General features: G+C 39.7%; 1 pseudogene; it reads left to right on the top strand.

The window, feature by feature from the left end:
* The first annotated feature begins 2,101 nt into the window (after positions 1-2,101).
* LOC115360433 (leucine-rich repeat-containing G-protein coupled receptor 5-like) lies at positions 2,102-25,505 on the top strand (annotated as a pseudogene).
* The last annotated feature ends 509 nt before the right edge of the window (positions 25,506-26,014 follow it).

Below are 26,014 nucleotides of genomic sequence, written 5' to 3'. Positions count from 1 at the left end.
AATAAACGTGAGTCTTAGCTTCCTTTGCACTGGAAGAACAGCGCCCTCCTCCTGTTTTGTGCTGCAAAGCAATCGAGCTAACCCTAACCCTTGCCTTACAACACATAATGTCAAATGCGGGGCAGAGGCCAACAGAAGTTGCCAATCCTCTAAGGGATGGTGTCTTTTGTTTTCAGTTATGATATAGTAATTTCTCCAGATGAATGCAGTAATAATTCATTGACACTGAAATTATACATATTTCACCTTTAAGTTGCTGTCGATAACAACATCAGGTAAATGCCTGAATATAAATGTATGAAATGTATGTAAAAGGCAAGGTGTGTGTTATCATTACAGTTCAACAGTGATGTGATTACATAACGCACATGATATGACCAGGCCAAGGCCCAATGGTGAAATACAGAACTAAGGCTTCCCCCCCACCCACCCACACACACACACACTCACACACACACTCCAGCTCTCAGGCCATCGTAAAGCTCTTCCTCCTTGTCTTTCAGTTCCATGCAGGCCAGGTTGGGTTTGGCTGCTCTACCCAGGAAACCTCCTGTTCCTTTGCAATTAGACACTTCCTCAGCTAATCAGTGAACGGCGACCTTGAATGCACGTCCAGACCCTGACCTTTGACACCTTGGAGAGAGATGCATCGGTTGAACTGTCTGGCTGAGGAGGTGTCGTGCCAACGCAGCACACAGCCTCTGTACTGGACCAGTACAATACAGGCCTTTTGGGTATATCCAACCTGTTGTTTTCTTCCACATTAGCCACATGGATATTTAAATGTCTGAACAGGAGCAGTAATTTTTATCATTGTTCAAATTATGCTGGCTATGTTTTTCATTATCGTTATTATGATTAATATCATTATTATTATCGTTTACTTCTTAGGCATTTGGCATCTGGTGACTTACAATGAGTTCAAGAGAATTTCATTACTTTAAAAGATTTAATTTCTATGCGTATTGCCAACTAGGGTTGACTTGACCAATTCCCAATGCCACTCTGGTAAAAATGTTCTTAATGAGAGTAATTTTTGAATGCTGTTCGAAAACTTTGACACAGATTACTGTCTTTGATCTTTGCACGTCCTCAAACTTTATCCCTGCCGACCACCTTAAACAATCCGCCAGTGAGCCGGCCATGTCACTTTTCCTCCTGACTAGCCTAACGTCACTTGGAACTTAACTTACTTCCCATGTAGTGAGTCACTTCCTGGTGAATTACAAACTTGATCCATTTTGTAAGTGAGGGAACAAGTTTTAAATTAAAAGTCTAACTCTGCCCTAAGTGTCTCTATTGAATACTTCACACTCTGCCTCATTCTGTATATGAAACAGCATTGAAAACAAGCAGTGAGACATTCAGTATTTGTAAGGAAAATCTATGTTTGCCAATAACCTTGGCAGGTAATTTATACATATATCTATATCTATATATAGTTTTTTTTTTCTATACAGTTCCCAATGGACACTACAAAATGCACAACAGATGGTAAACTATATAGAACAAATACAGTCAGTATCCTACAGTTGTATGAATGTATTCCCTAATGTACCCTAATGTTTTCCCTAATGTCACATTTCAGCATTTCATAATTTGTGATTATTTCCCTCTGTTTCTCTGAATGTTGTACTGCTGTTGTATTGCACACCCTCGTGCTATGGTTCATGTTCATACGTTATGTAAATACATTTGTACATGACATACACTAATGTTGAAATGACTGATTGCAATCTGTTTGAATACACCCGATTAATTCTATTATTGTTTATATCATGTACTTTGCATTGGGTTCTTTTACTGTTTTGCTGCTGAGATGTCATGAATACCCCATGGAGGTTGTAAAGGTTCATCGTGTCTTTTCTTCCACAGTATGGTTGTAGCTTGATAGGGAAATGCAATGACCAGCAATGCATAGGTCCAGTTTATCATGAGAAGGAGACAGAGCTCAGAGAGAAGAGGAAGAGAGAAGAGGGAGAGTCATAGGATGGCGAGGTTTGGCTTCCCCAGCCGGCTCACTCACTGAGACGGAGAACACCTAACATCCTGGAAGGGAAACTATGTGATGTGGCTGCAGCCCAGGGTTTTACGATCAGGCATGGCTGCCCTGCGTGAGGTCAGGGTCCTGTTAATAAGTCCACAGGGTGACGCTCCCTTGTCCAAAGCCGTTTCCTCTCCTTGACTTTGTGTTGATGAAGGAAGAGAGTTTCTGAGAGGCTTCAACTTGTTTTTCAACCATTCATCATGGAGACATTTTTAAAGGGGCATTATTACAGGAGCTCATATTTGCCTGTGTTAAACACATATATGAGCAAAGATTTTCAGACTAAATCCAATCAACATGTCACAAGTGGACTTAATGGTCCTGATTGGCTCCCCTTACTAATCACTAGTTGAAATCCCAGGCTTGCACAAAATTGCTTTGTTCAGCAGTTGCACCCAACATGGCAAGCGGAGACATACACCAAGAGATAATGAATGATATTTGTGCTACAACACACTTGGATTATGCTCCATGCGCTGTTTGGAGAAATTTGATATTTCAGTTTTCTCAGTTTAAATTTACAAGCTTATTTTTGGATTAAAACCAGCTGCATTTTGCAAGTACATAATCATACACATCAATTCAGGCACGTAAAAATGATAGATATGTCCACTAGGTGTCCTACTTGCTGTGCAGATAACATTCATGAGTGGTGAAATGAAAGACCCCCCCCCTCTCTGAGCAACAGGTATGTGTTTGCCCTGGGCCCCGGTTGTTAGAGGCCTCATCTAAATGGGATTTTGAGGACTGGATTGGATCAGGAACCAAAACTGGAACAAAAATATGACAACACAATGTTTCTAACACAATGTTTAGGAAGAAGCCACAAAATGTGTGTTTTATCACGACTGTGATATAAATTGCAGTATACTATACTTTACTATAAAAAATATACTCGAGTCAAAAGATACTAAAGTAAAAGTGAAATTATTAACTTCAAATATATACACTAAATACACAAAGAAGCCTATCCAGTTTTAATACAAGAATATAGAATTGTGTACCTAAAATTGAAAACTGCAAAATCTCTCCAGTTTACACTGTGAACCATGGTCTTTTTTGTTTGTTTGTTATTTTTTGTTTTCATCACAGTTCTTCACATGCTTTTTTAAGCAAAAGGCAAACACATTGCAACACATTATTAATGTTCAACATTCAACTCTAATTTTGATTACTAATTACATATATCTTAACAACCAGCTTTTGGCAAAATCCCTTTTCAGCTTTTTTCACATGAGAGGTGCTACTGCAGGAAATATCAGACCAGACCAAACCAGAAGATGGCAGCAAACTACATCAGTCAACATCAAACAAATCTGCCCACAGTGTAAGAAAAGGACACCCTCCCAGCACACACACACACACACACACACACACACACACAGTCTCTCTCTCTCTCTCCATCACCATGTCCACTGTTGAACATGCTTGTCTCCTCCCAGATGCTGCAGCTGCAACTCTCACATCACCTCTGTCCTGCAGCTGGCAGCTGAATGACAGGGATATTGAATTAGAAGTTTGTTTGTTTTGTTTTTTGTTTTTTTTTTTAAACTTGTTTTTAAACTTGACTAATATGATGCATCTTCTTGCTTTTATTCTAACCTCACTAGGAGTTATTTTTGGTGCAGGGACACGGGCTGGCTGTCCCTCTCACTGTCGATGTGAGGTTGATGGGAGCCTTTGGCGTGTTAGCTGTGTGGATGTCGGTCTCAGTGTCATTCCCTCCAACCTCAGTGGCCTGACCTCCTATCTGTAAGTAAAAGAGCCTATTCAAGGACACTTACACTTCCAATTATTTGACTGAAATGTTTTTTTTATTTTTTATTTTTATGCATGTTGTAATTCACCTGCAAAGAAGGATTTCCCATATGGGACCATAAAGTTCAACTTAATTGAGCTTAAAATGTATAAGTGGAGATATGTCTCAAAATTTGCTCATTAGATAAAGGGTCCATGTATATGTAGATTACACTTTTTAAAATAGATTTTGAACAGCCAAATATACTTGAAAATATTTTCAACAGCACATAAGGAGAGAAGTGTGTTTCCAGTGTCCAAAAATATTGATAATGACAATGAATGAATGAATTTTGAGTGAATGTCATACAGTCATACTGTCTTTATGTGAAATGTGTTGTTTGAGTCCTTGAGTTTATGTTTTCTTCTTAGTGCTCATTAAGTTGGGAACAGTCAGTGTGAACAATATTTTTAGGGAAACATAATAATCCTGTCAGAGTGCCGCTGTTGCTCTTTGGAGTGTTGATAAAGTGCAAGAAAACCATGCCATTAATCTTTATTTAACCAAAAAAGTCAATTAAGAAAAAAATCTCCGTGGTGAAGGTGATTCAAGGTGATGGAAAGAGACAAAGGGCCTCTTGTAAGTACGTTCAGCAAACAGGATAACAACACCAGCAGTACAGTCGCCACTAAAAACAAGTAAATCATGCAACAAAAACCTGCAGTGGTGCCAATATAGAAGATAGTGTCATCAGTTTGCTGAGGAACTAGTGAAGATGTCTGTGAAGATGTCTGTGGTAGTGTCATTTGCTGCTCATGCACATCATCTGGAGCAACAAACTAGATGTGTATGATTTGCCACACACTTTACTCACAGACTGAGTTATTATCAATTAATAAAAGTTTACAATCCAAGTAAAAATGCCGAAGCTCTAATTTTTTGGGTGGAACGTTACAGTTCAAAGACAGGAAATTGTATTTACTGGATAAAGAGAAAACCAAGAGAAAATCATCCAAATATGCATAAGCATAAACATGACTGACCAGTGCAACCAATAAGTATAAGTATAGCATATATTGACAGAGCAATAGAGCGTATTATACTGACCTAAAGTTGTTAATTACAGTCCAAAAATTTAAGCCAAGTTCAATTTCAAATAGTTTCATTCAAAACGAAGTTAATATCAGTAAACTGTATCAGCCATGGCCTATAACAAGATCAGCATGAGGTGATGAATAAATGGACAAATGTTCATCATGCTATGAGCCTGTGATGACTTTTCAGGATGAATGACAGACATGTTCGTTGTATAAATACAATTTTGCCTTTTCATCCATATTTTATTTCCTTCAGTAGCTTTTCCTATTTCTGCAAGAAAAAAGTCAGTCTATTAATCAGAGACAGATTTTGGTGGTAAGAAAAAGGTCTTTGTTTAATTTATTTTTTTTTTAGTTCTTTTCATCTATCTATCTATCTATCTATCTATCTATCTATCTATCTATCTATCTATCTATCTATCTATCTATCTATCTGTCTGTCTGTCTGTCTGTCTGTCTGTTAACATACAAGTCCCTTTCCATTTCCATTAATGCTGTTGTTAAGCAGCTTTTTCTTTATTTTTGTGTGGACATACCAAATACATTTTCTTGTACATTTGTGATGTCAGAACTGTTAGAAGTGCTGTAGAATCATTTAAAATGCATGATTTGGTGGTGAAAACATGAAAGTGCAGGATTTAAAAAAGGAACTGACAAAACTCCTTCACCTCTGTGTCGGTGGCGCAGGTCTTGGTAAAGCAAATGGACTCCTTGAGGTTATACAAATACCACTAGTTTTCTGTACAGTCCAGATGAGAAAATTTTCATTTTTGTCACCTGTAATTCCTTTGTGGTGGAAGTGGAAAAATGAAAATGACACATTTAACAACATTACAAAGTAGGATATGAAACCTGTAAAATAAAGCAAAACAAACATATGAACTTAAACTTTGCCTGAATTGAACAAACGATGCGTGGTTCCTCTGGCTTGTCCTCGGGGTCGGGCAGGGTTGGGCTGCAGCGGGGCAGGGAGGGGTTAACCCAGCTGCGATCCAGTGCTAGGATCTGCTTTGCTTCACGACACCTTGCTAATCTCCATGCCAGCAATGAATGTTAAGGAGCACTGAATGTAACTCAGCTTTGATCAATGTCCCACCACCGCTCCTTTACTGCTGGCGAGGATTTATCAGCCCAACAAGAGGGACAAATCCCTCCGAACAGTTTACATCAAGTTTCACAGTGGTGTGACCGTCCAGGCTGTTTGTGTGTGTGGAGAGTGATATGTAAAACATCTCTCAGCAGGCTGTGGGCTGTGGCCTGTGCTGCATGGTGCAGCCCTCTGGATCATGCATCTCTATGAGAGAAGTGTGGGGCTGTTATTTTGAAATTCATTCTGGCATCTTCTCAGTGCACAGGTCTGATGAAGGATGCGCCCAGATGAGGTCCCATTGTCCTGTTATGTCTTTGCATGTTACACAGTATCGTATCATTTTGTGAAATAAACAGAAACTGTCAAATGCAGATTATGTGTTGTGGATAAGAAGAACATTAAGATTTTCCCTTCATCACAAACTGGATTATGTGACAATAGCATATTCACGCTTGATTTAGCATGCTTCATTCACTGAGTAAAGCCACAACTTTAATCATTCATAATAACAACTGCGCTGAAAACATAGCAGATGACTTAAAGACTTGGTTGATACCACTTTTACAAAACTTGATATGTATTTAACATTGAAGGAACAGTTCACCCAAAAGTAAAAATTTGTGTACATGCCAGCTGAAACACAGATGGAGTGCCTTTGTCTATCAAAGACACAGGGAGGCAACCGGCACAACTTCCTCTAGCACAGCTTCTTACCTAATTTAATTTTTTAATTTTATTTATTTATTTATTTTTTTTTTTTAAATCTGATTCTGATTTTGATTCTTAAAAGCTGTCTCCAAAACAGCAGAGGTCAATGAGAAACACTTTTTAGAGCTGCAGAAAGGACAAAAATGACAACAAAATTACTCCATCCAGATCATCCAGCAAGTTCACAGAAGCTAAATGATCACATTTTGAGAGGAAAATATCTGTATTTACAGTTACTTAATGGAAATCTTCACTATACTCTTTGATAGTAAATAGTTCATGCACACCCCAACCCAAATATGTCCTTGTCTTGCTCGACAAGTATAACCTTCTCCGTTCAGGGAGCAATTTTTTTTGGCTTCAGAGGACTGGGCCCATGCTGCATAAGCTATATAATTTTGTTGTCATTTGTTGCCCTTTTAATCTAAAAAGCTGTACTCAACAAATTCATTTGTTTTGGAAGAAGTTACTATGAAGTTGTGCTAGCCACCTCCCTGTGTGTTGCATGAGCAAAGGCATTTTAACTGTGTTTCAACAGGCATGACAAAGTTTTCGGTGTTGTGTTAACTGTTCCTTTAATGAATGAACTCCACGTATTTATTTTGCTTTATTTTTTTCAGAAAGGCATTTTATGTTTTGGAAATGTACTCTTCGACTGATCTTCATTCCTGTTTGCCTCCCCTTAGCTTGTCTTTGTGGTGATGAATGGTTGTTGGATGCATTTTTCTCTCGCCTCCCTCAACATCGGTCAGTAAGACCAGAGTTATGATTTCATACCAGTGCTGCTCTCTACCTGTAGTGGCCCCACTGTCATTATGCTACAGTATCAGCACTCTTTGGGCACCATACCAACACATCTGTACTGAACCCAAACTGAATCACGGAGTCAGTCAACCAAACAGAAAAAAGCAAAAAAAAAAAAAAAAAACATATCATGCTGTGTCAGTGTGAGTGCGGCTTGGTGCACTTGTGCAGTGGAAAAAAAAGACATAAATTTTTGGCAGTAATTGGATTGTGGGTGTGCATGTTACTAACACACTCTGTTGCTATCTGGCTTTGCAGAGATCTGAGCATGAACAAAGTCTCCCGGCTGCCTGACTACGCCTTCAGAAATCTCCATGCCCTCCAAGAGCTGTGAGTAAGGCCAGCTTCTCCAAATTACCTCTTGTCTGGGAGCATTTACATTCATGTTTTAGGCATTTGGATGATGCCTTTACCCAGAGCAACCTATAATTGGTTAGTAAGAAGGGACTCTGTTGGAAAGGACACACTGGCTCTTCTAGAACCGGTGACACCCGTAAAGTATCCTGGGAATCATGATGATATGGTTTTGACAGATTTTTTTTTTAAGGTTTTAAATTGCTTCAATTTCCATATTGCTCTCTGTAATTAAGACCTTATTTGAGATTCACATATATGCCTCTCTTCAGAGCATTCACTGCAGGGCAGCCAGGAGTGGCGTCAGTGTCCTGCTACACATCAACATTTGCAGTACACTGCAAAAACTCAAAATCTTACCAAGAATATTTGTCTTATTTCTAGTCAAAATATCTCATTACACTTAAAATAAGACATGATCACCTAAAAAATAACTTGTTTTTAGACAATTTTCACTTGTTTTAAGTGAGTTTTCAGTTGAAAATTCGCTTGTTTCATTGGCAAATTTTGCCAATGAAACAGGCAAATTATCACTTGTTTAAAGTGAATTTTCACTTTTTCCACTGGCAAATTTTGCCAATGAAACAAGCGAATTTTCAACTGAAAATTCACTTGAAACAAGTGAAAATTGTCTAAAAACAATTTATTTCTTAGGTGATCATGTCTTATTTTAAGTGTAATGACATATTTTGACAAGAATTAAGACAAATATTCTTGGTAAGATTTTGAGTTTTTGCAGTGTATGTCTGCTGTTTTTTTTCAGTGAAAATTCCTTCGAGTTCACAAAGGCTGAATAAATAGATGAACAGATGATAGAGCTCTTAAATGCCAGTGTGTTGATTTTGCAGCCCAGTTGCAAGAATAAAATATTGAGGCTTACCTTTACTGTGGTGCTCTTTGCTCATTATACTATGTCATGTCCATAGGAACTCAAGGTGGTGGGTGATGGGAGACTGTATACAGCTAAAAAAATCACTGCACAGCCAATGAATGTGTAGTTGAAACTGAAATAATGACAAAAATCTTCTCTTTGAAATATTTCTGAACCTACAGGCAAGAAAAAAGACCTGGTATCACTGAACATAATGTATGCTGCAATGAATGATCTTACTGGGGTCACATGGATGATTCATGGTGTTCTCAAGTTCACTAAAGGGCCAGTCTACCAAAAACCTTCCTTTGACTTGAAAAATCACTCAGCCATGAAGCTAAATGCCTCTCTCTCGCCACATTATTGCCGTTGCGATGCCCTCATGGCTCCAAATAGTATTGGCTCCTGTGTCAGGGAGGGAACTGTGGGATTCATTTCGAGGGCCAGCCTGTAAATACAAGCAGAGAGAAAAACAAATCAAACCAAACCACCAGAGCAGATGAAGAACACTGAGGGATCAATTTGCTTCAACAGATGAACTAACAGATTGGGGACAGTGCCAGATGCACTAAACATGTTAAAATTAAACTCTGTCTTCTAGCCTGTGTTCTGTTATATGGATTCAGGATATTGAAAAGTGGCAACAGCAGCAGCAGGTTATTAGTTACGAGGCAGTTCTAACTTGTAATTGTGCTCCGCTGGCTTTCTCCTGACGAGCACTGAGTTAAATTCAGCGGGCATTCACAGCAGCTGAACGGACTCACATGGAGCATATGTGTTTATGCAATCAAGAGGAGTGGTTACACCATGGAACTTGAATTGGAGTAAAATGGATTTTCCCGTTCAAGTCAATGTAGCAGGATGGTCAGGGCGGCCGCCATTTTTATTTGAAACGCTGCCCCTGTAAAGAACTGTGGCTGCTGTAGCGGGCTGAGTTCCGCATTCCAGTTTGGCGGAAACTATAGGTGTTTATTCGCTACTTTCAGTGAGAAGACCCAGAGACTCCTCAAGAGAGTGTGACAGACTTTACTGCCCTATATGTGCGCTGCCGCTGTAGCAACTAACCACAATCGCCGTTTTATTTTGAACCAGCCATATGAGCCATATGACCACAGCCAACAGCTCCTCTGACTCCATTCAGGTTGTGTGGGTTACACACAGGAGCACAATGGCAAACACATAAAACCACTCACACTCTAGTTCTAAGTCTAGTTCTAGGTCTTATGCCCACGGTGTTTGTGTTTTCTTTTGCCTTTATTAAAGTCCATTAATTCTGTTTCCTGTTTGTCCTCCCTCTGCAGCCGGCTGGCAGGAAACGGCTTGACCGACCTTCCCAGAGACATTTTTGCCCGACTTGTCAGTTTGAGAGTGTTGTATGTGACATTTTTTAAGTTAAAAAAAAAAAAATACCATGCATTCTGTTGAAATTTTACTTTATGTATTTATTTATGTTTTTACAGGTAACTCTTAAGTGTGACAGATACAACCTATGGAAAAATGTTGCATATAAACAATTGCATTTAAGTGTGTAATGAAAATCACTCTTATTGAGCATGCATCCACAAAAAATTATGTACTTTAGTTCAAATATAGGAGTTCCAGCAAAAAAACAAAAAAAACAAAAACAAAAACAAAAACTGTGTCTTCACAATCCCTCTTTCATATCATTCACTAATATGGACTTACTCTTTAATCTGGATGCATTATGTTCCATAGTTGATATACTGGCCATGTAAAATATTTTGCAATCATCTTTTAAATACCACTGATAAAAAATGGAACTCATTTGTGTAGTTGTGATACTTTGATCAGTTGAACCTGTTTATATTGCACTCTAATTTCACGTGTTCCTTATTCCGTATGCAGAATGCTGCAGAACAATCATCTAAAGCATTTTCCCTCTGGAGCCATGCAGAACCTGAGGAACCTGCAGTCCTTGTGAGTGATCCTCAGCTCAGCTCAACACTTGCTTCACTTTATTTTTCAGTGGTCTTACACAGTGCGAACCAGAGTTTTAAAGGGATAATTCGCCCATTTTGGAAAGAAGATGATATTTTATTTATCCTCCTAAGACAGTAGTGGTGCTATCTTCTGGATAGTGCTGGATACAGGCTGGATGCTCCAAATGCTAACTGTTTGCCCCCTGCCATTGAGGTGGAAGATACTATTGAGTGAGCAAGGATGTGTCATTTTGGAAAATAATGTAATAATGTTTCAATTCTTTGGTCTTCGAATTTCTTTTCTTGCTTCCTCCTCTGGCGTCTCCCATGAGAAGGACTGAGACACGAGGAAAGGAGGCAAGTGGAGGAGTCGTGGTTGCAAAATAAGGAAATGGGATGTAGCCACTGGATATGGAAGGAAATCTAGTGGACTGATTTTAGGAAGGGGGCACTGCTTTCCAGTGCAAACAGAGCTAAAGCTTTCAGAGTTCTAGCAATGGCAGATGATGAAGGAGTGAACTATGGTAACTGGTGAAGCTGGTAGAATTTTCTCATAGAGTTTTATTTATAACAACAAAAATAGACCATAAAATCCCCTCTACCTCCACTTACATTATCAATCCAGGATCACAATAATATTAAAAATTCTGACTATTGACCTTCATGATATGGTATGCCTTTTGAATGTTATAACACAGAACCAAATTTTTAGGTTGTAGAGCAAAACTTCTACTAAATGGGGTGTCCAGCTCAATTTTTTGCACCTGTCACATGGCTGAAATGAGAATCAATTTTAAACTTCTTCCAACATACTTTGGAAATTGCTTTGGGGACGGAGCAGCGGTGCAGCAGCAGCACAGTGAGCATGACTCTGGCAAGAGCTGAGGCAGTATTTAGGATATGATTTGGAAGCTAAATGCCGCCTGTGTATAGATTTAGCTGTCTTTAATAACAGAGCCCCACTCCCTGTGGAAAAATGTATACTCTTGACTTGATGAAAGACAGAGCGTATAGGATGTCAGGCCGTATTTTCAGGTTTATGTTATGTTTATTTTTGTGCTGTTCAGAGGTGCTACTCTCCAGAGGCAAGTAAAGACTTCAGTGATGAACAACTGCTCAGAGCAACACAAACTGAGATGAATTTCCCGTAATGTTTTTAAATGTGGTGAGGTGGGTCTTTATTACTGGCCAGATGAGAATCGAAATTTATACACACACACACACACACACACACACACACACACACACACATATACAGACATACACGTGTCTGCAAGCACACGTTTGCATTGCCGTAGTTTGGAACATTAGCACTTAACCTAAAATACCCCCTTTGAGAGTGAGGAGCAGCAGAATGCCCTCAATTTTAGGAATCTCAACATTTTCCTATTCCCGTGAGGCCATCTGGACCTCTTAATGATAAAGTGCACACATACACTCATGTGTAATCAAAAACAACTTTGCTAAAAGCTCTTTCGATGTTGAAAATTACAAAAGCCATAATCATGTCATAAACGCCAAACAATTATATATACATACAGTATAGATGCATTGTTAGGAGAAACATACACACAATGTGTGACCTTACATGTGCTCAAAAACTCCCACACATAAACACACTACTCCCACACACACACACACACATACACATACACAGTGCAAAACAATTGTCAACAAATGTCATTTTTCAGTGATGACTGTTGCTCTGCTTACACACTCAAAGACTCTGCTACAGTACTAGTACATCCAAATACACACACACACACACACACACACACACACACACACACACACACACAGACTCATATAATCCTGAATCAGATGTTAACCCTCAATCCAAGTCTAAACTAAATAAAAGCTAATCCTTTGCAGAAATAAAGACTGGCCAAATTGACCTCACCTTGTAAAAATGGTCTCACTTCACAGGTCTGAAACTCAAACTGCATATGCTATGGACTAAAAATACAAACACACACACACACACACACACACACACACACAGACATGGCTCCCCGTTCCAAAAGAAGTGGCCCTCACATTGAGCCTTGTGGCACCTCTTAACGTGTTTACCTGATCTGCCTGCCTCAGCGTTTCTAACCGCTCGGCCTGCAGCTCTCTAACAGCGCTCTGTTGTTTGGAAGTGCCAATCTCAACTTCACACTTAACATGGGGCTGGGTGGAGGTGGAGGTGGTGGGCGGGTGGGGGGTGTTTAGGCAATAGCCACGTGTGAACTGCTTGCTTGTGGTTGTGCCAGGACCCTTTGTCAGACAGCGCTGTCCCCACCGCGCATGTCAACACCATAAATTACTACCATGCACCGAAAGAATGCATAGACCTCCCTGATCGAGAAGGCCTCTCCTGAATAAGAGGCCTGTGCTATATGGAGCAGAGGTATTCTGTATTAATATGCACCAGTCAAAACAACACTCTGTGTTTTTCGCACTAGGTACACTGTAAAAAAAAAAAAAAAAAATGTCCATCTTAACAAGTACACTCATTTAATCTCACATGAAATATAATCTTATGCTGTGAAGTAAAGTATAACAGTGAACTGATAACTTTTCATTTTCCCAGGGACCCATTTTGCCCCTGATGACAGTTTGTTTGTTTGTTGTTTCTATGAACAATGTAATTTATTTTTTTAAGTACTGTAGGATTTAAACATTGATCTCTCATAACTACATATAACTTTTAATGCTTGTGATATATTATCTTTGGTGCTCATATTCTGTTCTTCTGCTGCTGCAGCCACAAAAATTGTCTCATCTTTTTCTTGCCAGGCGTCTGGATGCCAACTTCATTGCCTGTTTGCCGGCGTCTTCCTTCAAGGGCCTCACATCCCTCCGTCATCTGTGGCTGGACGACAACGTCCTCACAGAAGTGCCTGTTGTTGCTCTGGCCGGCGTGCCAACGCTACAAGCTGTGACCCTCGCCCTAAACAACATCACACACATCCCCGACGGGGCGTTTAGCTCCCTCAGCCAGCTGGTGGTACTGTGAGTAAAACTCTAGGTTCATGCATGTTGGAGCGAGAGGACAAAACATAAAAATATGCTGTTGTTGGATGGAGACTACATCTTATTTTCTTATTTTCTCATCTACATTTCCACATATATAAATAAAGGTCCTTTTTGCAACCTATAAAGCTTTCACAAATGCTGTTCTAAGCACAGCATTCCTGGTAACTATATATTTTTTTCTTTAAAATGGCAAAATCATGACCTAAATGACTTACTTTTATACTCCACAGCCTTTCCCTAATATTAGCCATAGCCAACTTATACCTAACGGCAACCTTAACCTAACGATAGCTCTAATCTTAACCAACAAGCCAAATGATTGGAATGACTTTGCCATCCTTGGAAAACAAAACAAAACAAAACAAAAAAAAAAAACAAAGGCAGCCCGGTAGCTTTTTCCCAGGAAAAAATCTCTGGTGCACAGGAAGTGATGCGTTTTACATTTCTAATTTTCCTGGAAATAAACAGAGGAAGAAAACTCCGGTAGTTAGCATGAGCAGTGATAGCCAACATGGCTGTACAGACAAAGAAAAGAAGCTCAAAATTCACCCCAAAAAAAAAAAAAAAAAAAAAAAAATCCGATGGAAAAGACATCACACACAGAGTTTGATTGACAGCTGATCCCTGGGAAGTGCTGAGCGGAAACATTGCTTTTCTCAAACAAAGATGGTGACAAAATAACTACTTACCACTTAGGGGTCATGAAACACCTATGCAAATTTTGAAATAGCAGGTAAGCACAGGTGTTACTACTGTACATCTAGATTTATAGTAAAAGAGATCAAGATTTTAGCACTAAAGATGACACTTAATGACTTGTTAAGAGTTTTTTTTTAGTGCAGCAAACAGTGCATAGATATGACACATCTCCTCTCAGTCTTTCTCAGGTCCACCTCTTGGTTTATCTGTCTGTCTCTCTCTGTTTACATTTTGTTTTCCACCATCCAAGTATGCTGCTTTTTCTCTTCCTTTTCTCCTGTAATTGACCACACCTCCCACCTCTCATCGCAGACATCTCCATGACAACCAGATCCACTCTTTGGGGCAGAGGTGTTTTGACGGGCTGCACAACTTAGAGACCCTGTGAGTTGACTTTTTGACCTTGAGCACAGCAAGTACACATGATGCTGAACAGAGTCATCGGGCAACATGTTTCGTCCATGATCCGTGTTCTGCCTGCACACACAATGAAGGCCTGAAGCCGGAGGAAGTTGATGAAGAAGTAAAGCAAAGAAGAATACTAAAAATATTGAGAATATTCCTGAAGGAAGATGAATTCTGTTAATATGGTCTATGCAGGTAGATGATTTGACTCTTTTTTTAACAGGCCAAAACTCAATGTGTGATTCCCTTACTTGTTAACTTGATAGTTAAGGTTTTTTTTTTTTAACTTTCATTTTGGATGTTTAATTTGGCAGCAAGATCAAATTATATCAAGTAAACAATTGAAAAGTTTCTCCAAAATGAGATATACACAACTTGCACAAGCAGTTGTTTGACAAAAATCCAACTGGGCCCCCAATATTTAATAACCACTGAATGCTGAAATTGTTTTTTTTTTTTCTCAGATCAGTCATTATCATTTGGGAAACAAAGCTCAAGTTTAGAAAACAAAAGTTGAATTGAACTGAATTTGGAAAGCACTCGAAGAGAGCAGACCTTGGCCAAAACTGCACACATCCTCTAACTTTCTATTACGCCAAATGACATCATTCCCATCACTTAAATACTTTCAGTTAAATTGATTTCTTGACCCTGCAAACATCCCCATAAGACTTGGAATCAAATCAATGTGTCCGTTAGTTGTGGCTGAAAAACAATTGTAATTGCCTGATGGCAGAAATCCCAGATGCAGATCACCACCAAAATCTAATCAGCTGTTGTTTGGCTCACAGCTTATCTGTCCACTAAATTCCACGGAGATGTTTTCGCAGGTTTCTGAAGTGGCACTTTTTGCATAGGTAAAAATAAACCGGCGAACTCAGAGGCGGTGCAGGTACAGTGCTCTTCCTAGTGGGTGTGCATAACAAAGGCGCCTTGAGTGTGCCTTTACAGGAAAACTCTCTGGGTTTAGTCGTAAGTGAGCCACCACTGCAGTTCAAACGGCGCTGGGCGGCCTCATCTGGTGCATCACAGTGTGTGGTCACAGCACAGGCCTCTGACAATTACCCTCAATCTAAGACGCACGTGTTTTCCTGACTGTTTGGATGCAGTACCCAAACAAGCCCGCAGGCACGTGGAGCGTCAGACAGGACAGACAACTCTCATTATTCTGGTCTATGAGGAGGGGGGGGGGGCAGGTTCCAGCCACCATTATGATACAGAGGCATTTGTCTTGGTGAAAGAAAACAGAATTGTAAAGCAGGACTGTAAGGAAATCATTTGTATCGCCTAAAAAAGAGGGGAGGGATTTTCAAGACACATGCACGTCTAGCTCAAATGGGCACACTTTTAAAAATAAGATTATGCTGGTAACAATTTTTGAATCAGCGTGTGTTGTTACGAAGGTATTTGTTTGGATGGAAATGGAGATGGATGTGTGTTGCTCTGCACATTTTAGGCTGGAATGACCCTTCTTTGTTTCCGAGAGCAGGGTGGTATCTTTATCTGCATATGTAGATTTGGTGTGGCAACTTTACAGCATTATGCATCTGGCTGGCATTTATCTAGATTGGCCTATTACTACGTAGACCTATATAAGATAGATCCGCTTGCGGTCTCTTTGTTTCTTGGCAGACATACACATGGTCGGAAAGGAAGGCCAAGTCTTCCATTGACAAGCACAGATGTCTAATTTTATTTCATCTCTCTGAAATAGCCCTTTGAATTCCTAAATGTTCATTTGAAGCTAACCAAAAACGGTGTATCCATTTTGGAGAGAAAATTCTAACTTCAGTGTTCAAAATTCAGTGCGCTTAATCATGAGCAATCTGATCCTTGGTGCTATTGTTTTGTCAACTAAGGACTTAAGTAACCACATCAAGTCAAATCAACTCCATCTTTCTGCTCAAAATTATGCAGAATTCTGCTGAGGCGGTCGAAGACTTAATGTCCTCCATATGATGCGGACGTATTATCCCTAGTTTAGCATTTACCCTGGTCGCCGGTTAGTTTTGGAACTGACTTATTTATGTTATACTACCTGTTTAATTTACTTTTAAGCAACACTCAGTTTGGAGTTGTGCTTATAAAGCTGACATAACACTGTCGTATAACTGACATGACAGCAGTCATAAACATTAATGAATATTTAGTCATTTAGTCAATTATATGACTCAGCCCGCAACGTTGATTTTTTTCTTTCGATCAGCTAAGTCTTTCTTTCAAGGTAAAATGATATAAGTGAATGACACTTAATGACAAGTCAATTATATGACTCAGCCCGCAACGTTGATTTTTTTTTTTTTCGATCAGCTAAGTCTTTCTTTCAAGGGAAAATTATATAAGTTAATGACACTTAATGACACCAGCTACATATCTCGTGCACGGCCACGTGTTCCTTTTACTTGCACAAAAAATAAAAACTAAAAGACTGAGGGCATCTGTCTGAAGACTTCATCAATCATGTTATGGTAGCATTCTGATTCTTCTGTCTTATGAACCCAAGTATTATTGACTATTGATCTATTATTATCACATTCTGTTATTAGAATGACGTAATAACTATTGTTATTGTTACTACAAACAGCAGCAACAGTTAAAGTAGAGGTACTGGTAATAGCACTGGTGGCAGCAGCAGCATACGTAGTAGCAGGAGTAGCAGTAGTAGCAATTCATGAACAGAGGATCTCACAAAAATTAAACGATACATATATACAAGTTGTTGATAAATGATGAAAAGCGGCAGTAGGAGCAGCAGTTGCAGTAGTAGTAGCTGTAGTTGTAGCATTACTAGAAAAAAAAAAAAAGAATTTAATTTGGACAGCAACTTCCACACAAGACACACAGCTCAAAGTGCTTTACAGTACAGAAAGTGCATGCACCCAGTGCTTCACGTGTAAGTCAACTGAACATAAAAACAAGGACAGAATGCCATAATTAATTTAACATAAGATGGAGGATCAGCGTGCTTCTCTTCATACTTTATCCTCATTTAACAACAATGAGAAACAAGACAAAAATAGTAGTATAAGTAGCAGTGGACTTGTATATCAGAATCAGAATCAGAAATACCTCATTGATCCCTGAGGGCAAACGGGGTCAGTTATATATAGCTGAGGCAATGATATTAGCATTAGTGTGATCAGTAGTAATGATATCATTAAAGTAACAGCATCTTCTGCCCTCTCTCCAGAGATCTGAGCTCCAACAGCCTGGACAGTTTTCCTGCAGCCATCAGATCCCTGAGCAGCCTGAGGGAAATGTGAGTCATTTCAGCGAAACCTCGGCTTTTTATCCCTGCCTCTCACTATATATCCTTATTGCTGTAACACCTCCTTGTCATGCATTATCATTCATCCAATATCAGGATGCTGCGACATCTGACCTGTGATCTAGTTACTGTTACATGGTTTTAGCGTTGGAGATGTAGAGAGAGATGGTTGTTGTACTGTTGCGCTTAATGTAAAATAAAGATTTTAAGGCAGGCAGTATACATTCACTTTCAGTTCAACCAGCTAAGGAATTATTTGAGGAAGTATTTCTTTTGTTGACCGTTCATCCTGCAGAAACCTCCACAGCAACAACATTAAAGCCATCCCAGAATACTCCTTTGTTGGAAACCCCTCCTTGGAGACGATGTGGGTACCGTCAATCTCAATTTTGGTTTCTAATCATGTGTAGCTGCTTTCTATTAACATATTTCTGTCAGCATATAACATCTAGTGTTTTTCAACACTAGATGTGTTTTTCAACACTAGATGTGTTTTTCAACAATTTTTAAAAGAATGCTTATTTGTTTTATATATTTATTTATTCATACATTTTAGCAGGCATGAAAAGCCTGGGGTGTGACAAAATAAAATGACAGATTAAATACTAAATTTAAGAAAAGAAAAAAAAAAAACTCAATCACATGACAATCGATAAAATAAGGATATATGGACTGTCTTCTTTTTTTCTCCAACAGAAACATCCAGAACAATCCTGTTCACACTGTTGGAAGATCAGCCTTCCAGAGGCTACCTGAGCTTCACACACTGTAGGTCACAATTTACTCTTTATTGTAAACACTATAACAACAACTACTGTATCGTCACCGTCCAGTGAAAATCACTTAACTCCAATAATTTTGCTGGTTTCCATGTTTATATTCAATTAAAGAATTGATCCTTTCTTCTCTGGGTTGAGAAAGTTCTGCAACCCTTGGGTTCATTAAAGCTTTTCAAAGCCAAGCAGATCAACTGAAAAGTGCACAGCTGTCCAGCTAAAAATAAGACTGTTTTTCTTCATTTCTGAAGAGTCGATGTTTTGGCAATAAGTGGTTTTCACTTGACAGCGACAATATATATATATATGAGTCCCACTGAGCAGTCTCTATAAGTGGCCTTGGGAGATGATCTTGTTGTATATGAGGACTTTCAGTCCCACCACCAGATGTCCACAGCAAGTGAACACTGGCATGTCGGTGAAACCCAGCATGGCAATTCACTTAATTTATTTGCTTGATAGAAGATATTAAAATAAATAAATAAACAAATGCATTTTTGCTCATGGAATCATCTATATTTGGGAACATCCATATTTTTGAAATATGGAATTTCATTCTAATACATTCAAATCATTTCTGTGGGTGTGTCATTTTAACTTTATTAGGCTTTTCAAACTAAGCACAGGTGTATCTAGAAAGAGGGAAATGTTTAATAAGAAAATGAGTTTTGATCAAGAATATAAACTTAGGTACAAACCTGAATACAGTATTTTGTTTGTTGTATCTGCATTCCTGTGTCAGATATCTGAGTGGAACCAGCGGCATCACCGAGTTCCCAGACCTGAGGGAGACAAACAGACTAGAAACCCTGTAAGTCTCCTCCCTGTCCTGCCATCTTTCTGTTGTTGATATATGTTTATGTTGTGTATATGTATATGTATATGTATATGTATGTTTATGTATATGTTTTCACAGTACCATTAAATATATACATATATCCAAACATCAACAACAGTGGGTGTAACTTTCAAAGTAGGATCAAAGTCACATATTTGCTAGAAAAAACTCAGAAATTCTCTGAGATTAAAGGAGAAAATTAATGAGAAAAAAACCTCACAAATTTATTGAAAAAAAAAAAAAAAATCAAAAATGTGTGTGTTTTCTTCTGATTAGACCCAAGTCATAGCAATGTCTCTTCAAAGTCCATGTTTATGATAATATTGTGATTCTGGGCTAAAATCCCCAGGATCTCCTTGTGACTTAATCCATTTGCAAAGCAGAATTTGACGAAGTCATCAGCTGCACGCCTGCAGTGTGTGGCTGATCCAAGCTCGCAAAGTCAAACCATGACAACCAAAAAATAAATAAATGAAGAAAAGAAAAACTATTTTTCTGAGTTTTTTCCTGCCAAATTTGTGACTTTGTAATCTCAGAATTTTAGATTTTTTGTCTTATAATTTTGAGATTTTTCTGGTAAATTTATTGCTTTAATTTTGGAAATTTTTATTTTATCCATAATTTTTTCCCTCCAATGGCCCTAATACAGCGTTGTAAAAGTCTGATTTCCTGTAGATGGCGCTCTTTTCTTTCTCTGTTCAGGCATGGTGGCTATCATTGTTCATGCTAACCCTAACCCTAACCCTAACCCTAACCCTAACCCTACCTAATATTTCTTCTGTTTATTCCAAACAAACTGGAAATGTAAAACACATCACCTTCTGTATGCCAGAGGATTTTTCCTGGGAAACGCCGGCCAGACATAAGGGGTTTAGAATAGCAGATGCAAAAGCTTTCCTTCATTGGTTGGATCATCATTGTTCGACATCAATCACCAACACAGAGCAGCACAACAGACAGTGTGAGTGTTTTAAGGAGAAGCCATGATCTCACTGTGTCTGTGTAATCTCACCGTGCAGCTCCATCACAGGGACCCACATCTCCACCATACCCAGCACCATCTGTGAGGAACTGCCCAACCTGCACAAGCTGTACGTTTGCACTCACATCTCCTTTTCACTTATCCATCCATTTTCCATACCTGTTTACCCTTATTCATGGTCACAAGGGGGGTTGTGCCTATCCCAGCATGTGTTGCATGGAAGTGCCTCAGTTATGAGAAACCTGAATATGATAGCTGTGATGTCTACCATAATTATCTAACCAAAGCAGACCACACAACCTGAACTGAAATATATCTCCATCATTGGTGCAGTCAGAGCATACAACTCCATGTACTCATGTGGATGAAGTTAAAAGGTCTTCATTGACAGTATATCATATTAAAAGATACACAAATACAGATTGGCTGTACCAGTCCTTCATCACGGTGCCATGATTTTGTTCTGCCTACTCCAGAGCACCTGTGGCTGTTTATTAGCACATCAGATGCTCTTCTGAAACTCTTTTGATCCGGACCATTTAACAAACCTGTTGTCAATCTGTAGGGATCTGTCTCACAACCTGATCCAGAGTCTGCCCAGCTTCAGCAGCTGTAGAAAACTACAAAACATGTAAGTGATTATGTTACACATCCATGATTCACTCTGATTTTTTTCATCATCCTCGTTTCAGTCTTGAAGCTGCCAGATGAAACTGATTTTGTCTTTGCAGTGATCTGCATCATAACTCCATACATAACGTCCATTCAGATACTTTCCGGCAGATGAAGGACCTCAGATCACTGTAAGTGAGCTTAAGCACATATGTACGACAAATACATTGCTGTGGGTAAAAGTGTGCATCTAGATAAGATCCATTCTTCATAATATCAGCTCCTATCTTACTCCTTGCCTTTTCCAGTCTAATGTCAGACTGGAAAAAACATGCAGCGCTTTGGCTCTACCCACTGATGTTAATATTTTGATACGTGCAAACAGAATGGCATGATAGCTGCACTTGATAACACCTCCCTCTCCCTTCAGTGACCTCACCTCCAACCACATCTCCTCCATCTCCTTGGAGGATCTTCAGAGTCTCACCCACCTGAAGCTGGCTGGGAACCTGGAGCTGAGAGCCCAGCTGCCCCTTCACCAGCTCCCCAGACTCAGGTAGAGGGGGTGCGGGGTGGTGCAGGGGGGTGAGAGAGACCGTCCTGTAACCAAGAAGTGCCAGGCTCAAAGCCCCCACAGCACCATGGAAATGTCCTGTAGAAACATTTCAATACATTCTATCTATTTGAATGGCCTTTTTGCAACAATACTAATTGCACTACACCGATATTGTCAGTAGAAAGTCAAGAAATGGCCTTTTTTTTTTTTTTTTTTTTTTTTTTTTAGGAAAGAAGAAAATAATATTTCCCCACTGAAATTGTGTTGTTTTTTTTTTTCAACATCATATCTATATACAGTTGATTTGTGTGTGTGTCCATGTATTTCAGAAATTCTACATTGGATTATTTGACAAAGTTTCAAGAGCACAATGGTGATAAAACACACTCAATGCATAAGCCTTGTAAAATAATTTGTGTTGCCATTAATTATTGCGTGCCTCTTGTGTTGGATTGTTCTGTTCTCAGGGTAGCAGAGATGCCGTTTGCCTTCCAGTGCTGCGTGTTCCTTCACTGTGTCAAGTCAAAGAGCCCAAAAAGCTGGAACCCAAACGCTGCTGACAACATCAGAAAGAAAAGTCAGTTCCTTTTTTTTCTTTTCTTTTTTCATTCTGATAACATGAATCATCAACTCTGAAACATAAACCTGCCACAAACAGTCATGATGGGTGAGCAAACCTACTAAAGGAGAGCAGCTTGACCACCCAGGGAAGGCTTTAAGAAACAGATTCTAATGTAACTGTGTTACTGTTCACAGCCACTTTATTTACCAGCTACAATACATGTGCAGGTTTGCGAATGATGCAGAGACATCAACTTAAATAGGAGCTCAGCACAATGACAGACCACAAGGGGTCAGATATAATGCAGTATATTTACAGAGCAGCTACAATGGAGTTTAATAGCAGAAATGTTTTTGGCATTAGAGGTAAATTTCACGTTTTGGTGTCGGTCCCTAAGAATCAAAAAACAAGGGCATCTTTCTAGAGTGATCATTTTGCACACATGTTCAACAAACATACAGGGAGAAATCCATCATAGGAGAGGCTGAGATATCATTTTATCCACCAGCGATAGTCTCAGTATCCCAGGGTGCAATGCAGCAACAGCTTCCATTCCTTTGGTTCCTTGCATGTCAAATGAAACACTCTGTTTTGTCATTCGTTATTTTGTCAACCGCGTGTGGCTCCATGCCATAATTTTCTCTCACTTTTCCTCAAAAAGACTTTCAATGTTATCGCAATCACTCTCCACCCACATGTATACAGCACAGAAAACCACTGACTCTTGTCGAGAGGCATTCTGGGCAATCAGGAACTGAAGTAGAAGATGGCAGAAGCAGATGAGGTGGTTTGAGGGAAAGCGGGTACAACAACTACAACTGTGTATGGTCAATGTGAGGAAAAGTGGCCAGTTTGTTAGTAGCAAAATGGAAACATTTAAAAAGTGACTGGTCCGCAAACAGCAGCTGCACTGGACAGCAGTTTTCAAACCCGGATTATTTATACATTTAAATAGTGGTGATTTTTTTTTTTTTTTTTAATGAAATTAGACACTTTTCCACTGTATGGTACAGCTCACCTCAACTCAACTCCACTCACCTTTTTATTTTCCATCAGGTAAAAGTTAGGGATAGTACCTGATACTTTTTTGCCACTGCTACGACCTTCAACGAGGTTCCAAGTGAACTGAGCCGGCACTAAAAGGTGACATGAAAACACTGCAGAGCACTGACTGGTCAGAGAGAAACTCAACAGCTCTGTGTACAACCAGGGAATGCCAAAGCCACACTTGTGAAACTCGTATCATACTTGATAATCTATCCATGCAAAACCTTTTTTTTTTTTTCAGCAAATCTCTTTGTTACACAAATATTGTTGAGGTGAAGCAGCTATTTTGAATTGGTGTTGTTGTTTTGTAACCGCTGCAAATTCTCCACCATTCAGTCGACCGATGGTGTAACTTCATCACTCAGTCAGTGAGTGAGTGACGGACATTTGTGTTTGTAGGGCTGGCCCTGCTGTTTTGGTCCAGTTAAACACTACCTCACATCAGACTGGTGACATTAAACAGTGTAAGAACATCTGATCATTTCTTTTCTTTAATTAAAAAAAAAAAATCCCTGCTATCTTTTCATAGAGAACAAAAGTCCAGACAACTTGACGACGGATTTTAGTGTGAAGGTGAGACCACAGCCTGCTGTCCGCTGTTCTCCAACACCAGGTGAGTCTGCGAAACCAAGACGTTCCAAAATGAGATACCCATCTGAAAGAGGTGACACATGCTATAACAAAATCATTTTTAAAGCATGGTAGGTAGTTCTAAGTCTTGGGTGGACAAAAGTAGCACTCTTGCAACGTTGATCTTTTATTTTCCAGCGATAATGAAAAAGTTTAGAGCTGATGAAATTGTTGCTGTTCAATAAAGAAAAAGCTATAGATGGACAATATTGTTCAGTATGTATTAATGGCTGATTTTCATTACATGCCAACAATCATTTTATTATAGCAAATATCACATTTTCCAAAAGGTGGATTTAATTTTTGAATAAATGTCTTCATATACAAGATCCTTTCCCAAGGCCATGTGAAGAGATAAATTTCAGTGTAGTTATTCTATTATACATATATAATAGAAGTGTGATTCTGTATTGATCCTGCAGCCTATCTTATAAATTAATAGTCACAAAATGAATTTCCCGGTATCTTGTCTGTCTCCATCTTCAGGTCCATCCCAAATGTGCCAAAGCCCATTTGTTCCCCGATTCATGCAGTTGAGTGTGCGGTTCATCTTCATCCTCTCTGTAGCCTTCAACTTCCTGGTCCTGGTCTCCATCTTCCTCTCCTCAGCATCAAAACCTCCCAGCCAGCATCTCCTAGGCGTTCTCTTCTGGCTCCGCTTCCTCTCAGGCGTCTCCGGCGGCACCATGGATGTAAGAGACGGCGTGATCATGGACTGCTTCGGTGCTTTTGGCCCGTCAAAGGAAACAGAGGCAGGATCCAGAGTCACGGGCTTCCTCTTCACCCTCTCCTCCCAGGCCTGCGTCTTCCTCACAATGGCATTCGTCCTCCAGCACAAAAACCTGAGCTTCGACCTCAACCTGCCGAAGGCTTGGAGGAACCTTCAAGTCACCTTTGCAGTTTGTTGCACTCTGGCTCTGGCTGTGACTGCCTTGCCTCTCATTATAAGTCTCTTCTCGCCCTGTGTGTCCTCATCCCACAGACATTCGCCATGTTGGGGTTACAACACAGCCTTAGTGGTGTTGAACGCCCTTTGTTACACATTCACGACTGTAACCCACGCTTTCCTTGACTGTCATCGTGTGACATTAAAGCCGAAGGGTCTCCAGGACGCCGCCACAACCAGAATGACGACGTTCCTCCTCGTCACCAACACTGTGCTTTTCTTATCTGCGACCCTCCTCTCCTTCTCCTCCCTGCTCCCCCTCCCCTCCCTCCCTGACACACAAGTTGACAAATCCACGGTGTTACTCATCGTCACGGCCCTTCCCGCATGTCTTGATCCCCTGCTCTACATGTTTTTCAGCCTGCATTTCAGAGAGGACCTCCTCCATTTTCTCCAAAAGAAACTGTACAGGTTGAATTCTGGCAAAGACACTCAGCATGCGTCTGTGAACTCAGAGGACGCAGACAAACAATCCTGTCAGTCCGTGGAGATCGTCGTCTCCGTCTCACTGTAAGAGGCCTGTCTTCTTGAGGGTTGGCATGTTACTTCGCTGTCAAATTGGGAGCATGTCTACAGGATGATCCCAAGGTCCTGTGCTCCCCCAGTGTCAGTTTTTTACACTATTTTCAGACACCACCTCAGATATTATTTACTGAACTTGTACTACTATCATATTGCGCATTTTGGTTAATATACCAGAGGACATGGACACTATAGGCATTCTTCTTTTTTATATTTAAGGAACATAGGATTGGGTATGTTGCTAATGTTTAATGTTATGTATGTGGTTTATGTTTATGGAACATAGGATTGAGGGAAAATGGGGCTGTTTTCATTTTGAAAAAATTCACTAAATGAACCAAGAGCCTGGGAACATACGGTGGACTCCATTAAATCAAGTTCATAAAGGCTCTGTTGCTTTTTTAATAAACATTAAGAACAAACTTGCACGCTTCGATTGTATAAACTGAAGTTTATAAACCCAGGGTTAGGATTAGTGCTTGCATGCTGGCACTGCAAAAG

Source organism: Myripristis murdjan, chromosome 6 (assembly GCF_902150065.1).
Source record: "Myripristis murdjan chromosome 6, fMyrMur1.1, whole genome shotgun sequence".
Classification (NCBI taxonomy): Eukaryota; Metazoa; Chordata; class Actinopteri; order Holocentriformes; family Holocentridae; genus Myripristis; species Myripristis murdjan.
The sequence above is the reverse complement of the archived record's forward strand: the minus strand, read 5'-3'. Positions and strand labels throughout refer to the sequence as shown.